The 11217-nt window shown below is 39.7% G+C and overlaps 1 non-coding gene across 1 annotated transcript; it reads left to right on the top strand.

Moving 5' to 3' along the window:
* Positions 1-338: 338 nt before the first annotated feature.
* Positions 339-493, top strand: LOC131292407 (5.8S ribosomal RNA). Its single transcript, XR_009190053.1, has one exon. It is a non-coding gene; the product is annotated as a 5.8S ribosomal RNA (ribosomal RNA).
* Positions 494-11217: the final 10724 nt, after the last annotated feature.

The raw sequence follows: 11217 nt of genomic DNA on the forward strand, positions 1-11217 counted from the left end.
GCGCACAGCGGCGGCTTACGTTATGGCAGTCATGGATGCCTTACGTTTCCATGAAAAGTGTGTTCCTCCCCTGGTCCACGCTGCTTCGGCAGTCCTGGGTAAGATAGTTAGTTCTAGCTTGCCCTATGTGGAAGAGGACACGTAGACTTACTGTGGTGTGAAGTATAAGGTTCAGTTCTCCCCTGGTCCACGCCGCTTCGGCCGTCCTGGGTAAAATGGATTCATCCAGCTTGCCCTATGTGGAATGAGGACACTTTATGCTTCGTCTCTAAGCGGCGGCTTGCTCCTCCCTACGGGGAACGGGTATACGCGCACAGCGGCGGCTTACGCAAGTTAGTCACCCTCGGCAGTGGATCACTCGGCTCATGGATCGATGAAGACCGCAGCTAACTGCGCGTCATAATGTGAACTGCAGGACACATGAACATTGATAAGTTGAACGCATATTGCACGTCGTGGGAACCTACCATGATGTACAGATGACTGAGCGCTTATATTTGAGAAATGTATCGCATACATTTAACTACGCCGTGACACCCGTCACGAGACGTGCACCATGATGTTAACTAGGGTCGCGACGACCCGCTAGCATTAAAGAACCCGTGGTTTACAATATACTGGCATTGGAATTCGAAGTATTTAGAGCGTCCGTGTTCCCGCGTGAGGCGGAAGTACGAGGAGAAGGCGTGCTTGTGGTGTCTGTGGTGGTGTTTACTGATGTCTAGCTTCAGCTTATTTATTTATTTAAATAGAAGCGAAGATGTCAAAGTAGCGTCGAAGCAGCAGCGGTAGCACAAATGATTCAAGTATGGAAGTTGACCAAAGGAACACAAACAAACTAGCGTATGGGCAATGGAAGGTATCAGTGAGTTAAACCACACGCGGGCTAACAGCCCGTTAACCGAGTCCAACGGTACATATTGGACATTGAAACAAAGTAGTCGCAAGCCAGATGTGACGATAACAACCGCAAGGTACATAAGCCTCAGTTCATGTGTGACAACCCCCTGAATTTAAGCATATTAATAAGGGGAGGAAAAGAAACCAACCGGATGCTGTAGGGATGCTGTATTAAGATGGGAGATGAAGAAGATCAAGATTCATCTCCATGCAGCATCCCATTCATCTCCCAGCATCCCAACATATGTTTTTCTTAGAATTTATGAAAAATCGACTAAGTCCGAGATGCCTTTAAGTAGGGATGCTGTATTAAGATGGGAGATGAAGAAGATCAAGATTCATCTCCATGCAGCATCCCATTCATCTCCCAGCATTCGAACATATGTTTTTCTTAGAATTTATGAAAAATCGACTAAGTCCGAGATGCCTTTAAGAAGGGATGCTGTATTAAGATGGGAGATTAAGAAGATCAAGATTCATCTCCATGCAGCATCCCATTCATCTCGCAGCATCCTAACATATGTTTTTCTTAGAATTTATGAAAAATCGACTAAGTCCGAGATGCCTTTAAGTAGGGATGCTGTATTGAGATGGGAGATGAAGAATATCAAGATTCATCTCCATGTAGCATCCCATTCATCTCGCAGCATCCTAACATATGTTTTTCTTGGAATTTATAAAAAATCGACGAAGTCCGAGATGCCTTTAAGTAGGGATGCTCTATTGAGATGGGAGATGAAGAAGATCAAGATTCATCTCCATGCAGCATCCCATTCATCTCGCAGCATCCTAACATATGAATTTCTTAGAATTTATGAAAAATCGACTAAGTCCGAGATGCCTTTAAGAAGGGATGCTGTATTAGGATGGAAGATTAAGAAGATCAAGATTCATCTCCATGCAGCATCCCATTCATCTCGCAGCATCCCAACATATGTTTTTCTTAGAATTTATGAAAAATCGACTAAGTCCGAGATGCCTTTAAGTAGGGATGCTGTATTGAGATGAGAGATGAAGAAGATCAAGATTCATCTCCATGCAGCATCCCATTCATCTCGCAGCATCCCAACATATGTTTTTCTTAGAATTTATGAAAAATCGACTAAGTCCGAGATGCCTTTAAGTAGGGATGCTGTATTAAGATGAGAGATGAAGAAGATCAAGATTCATCTCCATGCAGCATCCCATTCATCTCCCAGCATCCCAACATATGTTTTTCTTAGAATTTATGAAAAATCGACTAAGTCCGAGATGCCTTTAAGTAGGGATGCTGTATTAAGATGGGAGATGAAGAAGATCAAGATTCATCTCCATGCAGCATCCCATTCATCTCGCAGCATCCCAACATATGTTTTTCTTAGAATTTATGAAAAATCGACTAAGTCCGAGATGCCTTTAAGTAGGGATGCTGTATTAAGATGAGAGATGAAGAAGATCAAGATTCATCTCCATGCAGCATCCCATTCATCTCGCAGCATCCCAACATATGTTTTTCTTAGAATTTATGAAAAATCGACTAAGTCCGAGATGCCTTTAAGTAGGGATGCTGTATTAAGATGGGAGATGAAGAAGATCAAGATTCATCTCCATGCAGCATCCCATTCATCTCCCAGCATCCCAACATATGTTTTTCTTAGAATTTATGAAAAATCGACTAAGTCCGAGATGCCTTTAAGTAGGGATGCTGTATTAAGATGGGAGATGAAGAAGATCAAGATTCATCTCCATGCAGCATCCCATTCATCTCCCAGCATTCGAACATATGTTTTTCTTAGAATTTATGAAAAATCGACTAAGTCCGAGATGCCTTTAAGAAGGGATGCTGTATTAAGATGGGAGATTAAGAAGATCAAGATTCATCTCCATGCAGCATCCCATTCATCTCGCAGCATCCTAACATATGTTTTTCTTAGAATTTATGAAAAATCGACTAAGTCCGAGATGCCTTTAAGTAGGGATGCTGTATTGAGATGGGAGATGAAGAATATCAAGATTCATCTCCATGCAGCATCCCATTCATCTCGCAGCATCCCAACATATGTTTTTCTTAGAATTTATGAAAAATCGACTAAGTCCGAGATGCCTTTAAGTAGGGATGCTGTATTGAGATGGGAGATGAAGAAGATCAAGATTCATCTCCATGCAGCATCCCATTCATCTCGCAGCATCCTAACATATGTTTTTCTTAGAATTTATGAAAAATCGACTAAGTCCGAGATGCCTTTAAGTAGGGATGCTGTATTAAGATGGGAGATGAAGAAGATCAAGATTCATCTCCATGCAGCACCCCATTCATCTCGCAGCATCCTAACATATGTTTTTCTTAGAATTTATGAAAAATCGACTAAGTCCGAGATGCATTTAAGTAGGGATGCTGTATTAAGATGGGAGATGAAGTAGATCAAGATTCATCTCCATGCAGCATCCCATTCATCTCGCAGCATCCTAACATATGAATTTCTATGAATTTATGAAAAATCGACTAAGTCCGAGATGGCTTTAAGTAGGGATGCTGTATTAAGATGGGAGATGAAGAAGATCAAGATTCATCTCCATGCAGCATCCCATTCATCTCGCAGCATCCTAACATATGAATTTCTATGAATTTATGAAAAATCGACTAAGTCCGAGATGGCTTTAAGTAAGGATGCTGTTTTAAGATGGGAGATGTAGGAGATCAAGATTCATCTCTATGCAGCATCCCATTCATCTCCCAGCATCCTAACATATGAATTTCTTAGAATTTATGAATAATCGACTAAGTCCGAGATGGCTTTAAGTAGGGATGCTGTATTAAGATGGGAGATGTAGGAGATCAAGATGCATCTCCATGCAGCATCCCATTCATCTCGCAGCATCCTAACATATGAATTTCTATGAATTTATGAAAAATCGACTAAGTCCGAAATGCCTTTAAGTAGGGATGCTGTATTGAGATGGGAGATGTAGGAGATCAAGATTCATCTCCATGCAGCATCCCATTCATCTCCCAGCATCCTAACATATGAATTTCTATGAATTTATGAAAAATCGACTAAGTCCGAGATGCCTTTAAGTAGGGATGCTGTATTGAGATGGGAGATGTAGGAGATCAAGATTCATCTCCATGCAGCATCCCATTTATCTCCCAGCATCCTAACATATGAATTTCTTAGAATTTATGAAAAATCGACTAAGTCCGAGAAGCCTTTAAGTAGGGATGCTGTATTAAGATGGGAGATGAATAAGATCAAGATTCATCTCCATGCAGCATCCCATTCATCTCCCAGCATCCTAACATATGAATTTCTATGAATTTATGAAAAATCGACTAAGTCCGAGATGCATTTAAGTAGGGATGCTGTATTAAGATGGGAGATGAAGTAGATCAAGATTCATCTCCATGCAGCATCCCATTCATCTCCCAGCATCCTAACATATGAATTTCTTAGAATTTATGAAAAATCGACTAAGTCCGAGATGCCTTTAAGTAGGGATGCTGTATTAAGATGGGAGATGAAGAAGATCAAGATTCATCTCCATGCAGCATCCCATTCATCTCCCAGCATCCTAACATATGAATTTCTTAGAATTTATGAAAAATCGACTAAGTCCGAGATGGCTTTAAGTAGTAATGCTGTATTAAGATGGGAGATGTAGGAGATCAAGATGCATCTCCATGCAGCATCCCATTCATCTCCCAGCATCCTAACATATGAATTTCTATGAATTTATGAAAAATCGACTAAGTCCGAGATGCCTTTAAGTAGGGATGCTGTATTGAGATGGGAGATGTAGGAGCTCAAGATTCATCTCCATGCAGCATCCCATTCATCTCCCAGCATCCTAACATATGAATTTCTTAGAATTTATGAAAAATCGACTAAGTCCGAGAAGCCTTTAAGTAGGGATGCTGTATTAAGATGGGAGATGAAGAAGATCAAGATTCATCTCCATGCAGCATCCCATTCATCTCGCAGCATCCTAACATATGTTTTTCTTAGAATTTATGAAAAATCGACTAAGTCCGAGATGCATTTAAGTAGGGATGCTGTATTAAGATGGGAGATGAAGTAGATCAAGATTCACCTCCATGCAGCATCCCATTCATCTCCCAGCATCCTAACATATGAATTTCTATGAATTTATGAAAAATCGACTAAGTCCGAGATGCCTTTAAGTAGGGATGCTGTATTGAGACGGGAGATGTAGGAGATCAAGATTCATCTCCATGCAGCATCCCATTCATCTCCCAGCATCCTAACATATGAATTTCTATGAATTTATGAAAAATCGACTAAGTCCGAGATGCCTTTAAGTAGGGATGCTGTATTGAGATGAGAGATGTAGGAGATCAAGATTCATCTCCATGCAGCATCCCATTCGACTCGCAGCATCCTAACATATGAATTTCTATGAATTTATGAAAAATCGACTAAGTCCGAGATGGCTTTAAGTAGGGATGCTGTATTGAGATGAGAGATGTAGGAGATCAAGATTCATCTCCATGCAGCATCCCATTCATCTCGCAGCATCCTAACATATGAATTTCTATGAATTTATGAAAAATCGACTAAGTCCGAGATGCCTTTAAGTAGGGATGCTGTATTGAGATGAGAGATGTAGGAGATCAAGATTCATCTCCATGCAGCATCCCATTCATCTCGCAGCATCCTAACATATGAATTTCTTAGAATTTATGAAAAATCGACTAAGTCCGAGATGCATTTAAGTAGGGATGCTGTATTAAGATGGGAGATGTAGGAGATCAAGATTCATCTCCATGCAGCATCCCATTCATCTCGCAGCATCCTAACATATGAATTTCTATGAATTTATGAAAAATCGACTAAGTCCGAGATGCCTTTAAGTAGGGATGCTGTATTGAGATGAGAGATGTAGGAGATCAAGATTCATCTCCATGCAGCATCCCATTCATCTCGCAGCATCCTAACATATGATTTCTTAGAATTTATGAAAAATCGACTAAGTCCGAGATGGCTTTAAGTAGGGATGCTGTATTAAGATGGGAGATGTAGGAGATCAAGATTCATCTCCATGCAGCATCCCATTCATCTCGCAGCATCCTAACATATGAATTTCTATGAATTTATGAAAATCGACTAAGTCCGAGATGGCTTTAAGTAGGGATGCTGTATTGAGATGAGAGATGTAGGAGATCAAGATTCATCTCCATGCAGCATCCCATTCATCTCGCAGCATCCTCACATATGAATTTCTATGAATTTATGAAAAATCGACTAAGTCCGAGATGCCTTTAAGTAGGGATGCTGTATTGAGATGGGAGATGTAGGAGATCAAGATTCATCTCCATGCAGCATCCCATTCATCTCCCAGCATCCTCACATATGAATTTCTATGAATTTATGAAAAATCGACTAAGTCCGAGATGCCTTTAAGTAGGGATGCTGTATTAAGATGGGAGATGAAGAAGATCAAGATTCATCTCCATGCAGCATCCCATTCATCTCCCAGCATCCTAACATATGTTTTTCTTAGATTTTATGAAAAATCGACTAAGTCCGAGATACCTTTAAGTAGGGATGCTGTATTAAGAAGGGAGATGAAGAAGATCAAGATTCATCTCCATGCAGCATCTTATTCATCTCGCAGCATCCTAATATATGTTTTTCTTAGAATTTATGAAAAATCGACTAAGTCCGAGATGCCTTTAAGTAGGGATGCTGTATCGAGATGGGAGATGTAGAAGATCAAGATTCATCTCCTTGCAGCATCCCATCCATCTCGCAGCATCCTAACATATGAATTTCTTAGAATTTATGAAAAATCGACTAAGTCCGAGATGCCTTTAAGTAGGGATGCTGTATCAAGATGGGAGATGAAGAAGATCAAGATTTATCTCCATGCAGCATCCCATTCATCTCCCAGCATCCTAACACATGTTTTTCTTAGAATTTATGAAAAATCGACTAAGTCCGAGATGCCTTTAAGTAGGGATGCTGTATTAAGATGGGAGATGAAGAAGATCAAGATTCATCTCCATGCAGCATCTTATTCATCTCGCAGCATCCTAATATATGTTTTTCTTAGAATTTATGAAAAATCGACTAAGTCCGAGATGCCTTTAAGTAGGGATGCTGTATTAAGATGGGAGATGAAGAAGATCAAGATGCATCTCCATGCAGCATCTTATTCATCTCGCAGCATCCTAATATATGTTTTTCTTAGAATTTATGAAAAATCGACTAAGTCCGAGATGCCTTTAAGTAGGGATGCTGTATCGAGATGGGAGATGTAGAAGATCAAGATTCATCTCCTTGCAGCATCCCATTCTCCTCGCAGCATCCTAACATATGAATTTCTTAGAATTTATGAAAAATCGACTAAGTCCGAGTCGCCTTTAAGTAGGGATGCTGTATCGAGATGGGAGATGTAGAAGATCAAGATTCATCTCCATGCAGCATCCCATCCATCTCGCAGCATCCTAACATATGAATTTCTTAGAATTTATGAAAAATCGACTAAGTCCGAGATGCCCTTAAGTAGGGATGCTGTATTGAGATGGGAGATGGAGAAGATCAAGATTCATCTCCATGCAGCATCCCATTCATCTCGCAGCATCCTAACATATGTTTTTCTATGAATTTATGAAAAATCGACTAAGTCCGAGATGCCTTTAAGTAGGGATGCTGTATTAAGATGGGAGATGAAGAAGATCAAGATTCATCTCCATGCAGCATCCCATCCATCTCGCAGCATCCTAACATATGAATTTCTTAGAATTTATGAAAAATCGACTAAGTCCGAGATGCCTTTAAGTAGGGATGCTGTATCAAGATGGGAGATGAAGAAGATCAAGATTTATCTCCATGCAGCATCCCATGCATCTCGCAGCATCCTTACATATTTTTTTCTTAGAATTTATGAAATATCGACTAAGTCCGAGATGCCTTTAAGTAGGGATGCTGTATTAAGATGGGAGATGAAGAAGATCAAGATTCATCTCCATTCAGCATCCCATTCATCTCGCAGCATCCTAAAATATGTTTTTCTTAGAATTTATGAAAAATCGACTAAGTCCGAGATGCCTTTAAGTAGGGATGCTGTATTAAGATGGGAGATGAAGAAGATCAAGATGCATCTCCATGCAGCATCTTATTCATCTCGCAGCATCCTAATATATGTTTTTCTTAGAATTTATGAAAAATCGACTAAGTCCGAGATGCCTTTAAGTAGGGATGCTGTATTGAAATGGGAGATGAAGAAAATCAAGATTCATCTCCATGCAGCATCCCATTCATCTCGCAGCATCCCAACATATGAATTTCTTAGAATTTATGAAAAATCGACTAAGTCCGAGATGCCTTTAATTAGGGATGCTGTATTGAGATGGGAGATGATGAAGATCAAGATGCATCTCTATGCAGCATCTTATTCATCTCGCAGCATCCTAACATATGTTTTTCTTAGAATTTATGAAAAATCGACTAAGTCCGAGATGCCTTTAAGTAGGGATGCTGTATTGAAATGGGAGATGAAGAAGATCAAGATTTATCTCCATGCAGCATCCCATGCATCTCGCAGCATCCTTACATATTTTTTTCTTAGAATTTATGAAATATCGACTAAGTCCGAGATGCCTTTAAGTAGGGATGCTGTATTAAGATGGGAGATGAAGAAGATCAAGATTCATCTCCATTCAGCATCCCATTCATCTCGCAGCATCCTAAAATATGTTTTTCTTAGAATTTATGAAAAATCGAATAAGTCCGAGATGCCTTTAAGTAGGGATGCTGTATTAAGATGGGAGATGAAGAAGATCAAGATGCATCTCCATGCAGCATCTTATTCATCTCGCAGCATCCTAACATATGTTTTTCTTAGAATTTATGAAAAATCGACTAAGTCCGAGATGGCTTTAAGTAGGGATGCTGTATTAAGATGGGAGATAAAGAAGATCAAGATTTATCTCCATGCAGCATCCCATTCATCTCCCAGCACCCTAACATATGTTTTTTTTTAGAATATATGAAAAATCGACTAAGTCCGAGATGCCTTTAAGTAGGGATGCTGTATTAAGATGGGAGATGAAGAAGATCATGATTCATCTCCATGCAGCATCCCATTCATCTCCCAGCATCCTAACATATGAATTTCTGAGAATTTATGAAAAATCGACTAAGTCCGAGATGGCTTTAAGTAGGGATGCTGTATTAAGATGGGAGATAAAGAAGATCAAGATTTATCTCCATGCAGCATCCCATTCATCTCCCAGCACCCTAACATATGTTTTTTTTTAGAATATATGAAAAATCGACTAAGTCCGAGATGCCTTTAAGTAGGGATGCTGTATTAAGATGGAAGATGAAGAAGATCTAGATTCATCTCCATGCAGCATCCCATTCATCTCGCCGCATCCTAACATATGTTTTTCTTAGAATTTATGAAAAATCGACTAAGTCCGAGATGCCTTTAAGCAGGGATGCTGTATTAAGACGGGAGATGAGGAAGATCAAGATTCATCTCCATGCTGCATCCCATTCATCTCGCAGCATCCTTACATATGAATTTCTTAGAATTTATGAAAAATCGACTAAGTCCGAGATGCCTTTAAGTAGGGATGCTGTATTGAGATGGGAGATGTAGGAGATCAAGATTCATCTCCATGCAGCATCCAATTCATATCGCAGCATCCTAAGATATCAATTTCTTAGAATTTCTGAAAAATCGACTAAGTCCGAGATGGCTTTAAGTAGGGATGCTGTATTAAGATGGGAGATAAAGAAGATCAAGATTTATCTCCATGCAGCATCCCATTCATCTCCCAGCACCCTAACATATGTTTTTTTTTAGAATATATGAAAAATCGACTAAGTCCGAGATGCCTTTAAGTAGGGATGCTGTATTAAGATGGGAGATGAAGAAGATCATGATTCATCTCCATGCAGCATCCCATTCATCTCCCAGCATCCTAACATATGAATTTCTGAGAATTTATGAAAAATCGACTAAGTCCGAGATGGCTTTAAGTAGGGATGCTGTGTTGAGATGGGAGATGTAGGAGATCAAGATTAATCAGCATGCAGCATCCCATTCATCTCGCAGCATCCTAACATATGAATTTCTATGAATTTGTGAAAAATCGACTAAGTCCGAGATGCCTTTAAGTAGGGATGCTGTATTGAGATGGGAGATGTAGGAGATCAAGGTTCATCTCCGTGCAGCATCCCATTCATCTCGCAGCATCCTAACATATGAATTTCTTAGTATTTATGAAAAATCGACTAAGTCCGAGATGGCTTTAAGTAGGGATGCTGTATTGAGATGGGAGATGTAGGAGATCAAGATTTATCTCCATGCAGCATCTTATTCATCTCGCAGCATCCTAACATATGAATTTCTATGAATTCATGAAAAATCGACTAAGTCCGAGATGCCTTTAAGTAGGGATGCTGTATTAAGATGGGAGATGATGAAGATCAAGATTCATCTCCATGCAACATCCCATTCATCTCGCAGCATCCTAACATATGTTTTTCTTAGAATTTATGAAAAATCGACTTAGTCCGAGATGCCTTTAAGTAGGGATGCTGTAATAAGATGGGAGATGAAGAAGATCAAGATTCATCTCCATGCAGCATCCCATTCATCTCGCAGCATCCTAACATATGTTTTTCTTAGAATTTATGAAAAATCGACTAAGTCCGAGATGCCTTTAAGTAGGGATGCTGTATTGAGATGGGAGATGTAGGAGATCCAGATTCATCTCCATGCAGCATCCCATTCATCTCCCAGCATCCTAACATATGAATTTCTTAGAATTTATGAAAAATCGACTAAGTCCGAGATGCCTTCAAGTAGGGATGCTGTATTAAGATGGGAGATGAAGAAGATCAAGATTCATCTCCATGCAGCATCCCATTCATCTCCCAGCATCCTTACATATGAATTTCTTAGAATTTATGAAAAATCGACTAAGTCCGAGATGGCTTTAAGTAGGGATGCTGTATTAAGATGGAAGATGAAGAAGATCTAGATTCATCTCCATGCAGCATCCCATTCATCTCGCCGCATCCTAACATATGTTTTTCTTAGAATTTATGAAAAATCGACTAAGTCCGAGATGCCTTTAAGCAGGGATGCTGTATTAAGACGGGAGATGAGGAAGATCAAGATTCATCTCCATGCTGCATCCCATTCATCTCGCAGCATCCTTACATATGAATTTCTTAGAATTTATGAAAAATCGACTAAGTCCGAGATGCCTTTAAGTAGGGATGCTGTATTGAGATGGGAGATGTAGGAGATCAAGATTCATCTCCATGCAGCATCCAATTCATATCGCAGCATCCTAAG

The sequence above is a fragment of the Anopheles ziemanni genome (genome assembly GCF_943734765.1).
Source record: "Anopheles ziemanni chromosome X unlocalized genomic scaffold, idAnoZiCoDA_A2_x.2 X_unloc_56, whole genome shotgun sequence".
NCBI lineage: Eukaryota > Metazoa > Arthropoda > Insecta > Diptera > Culicidae > Anopheles > Anopheles ziemanni.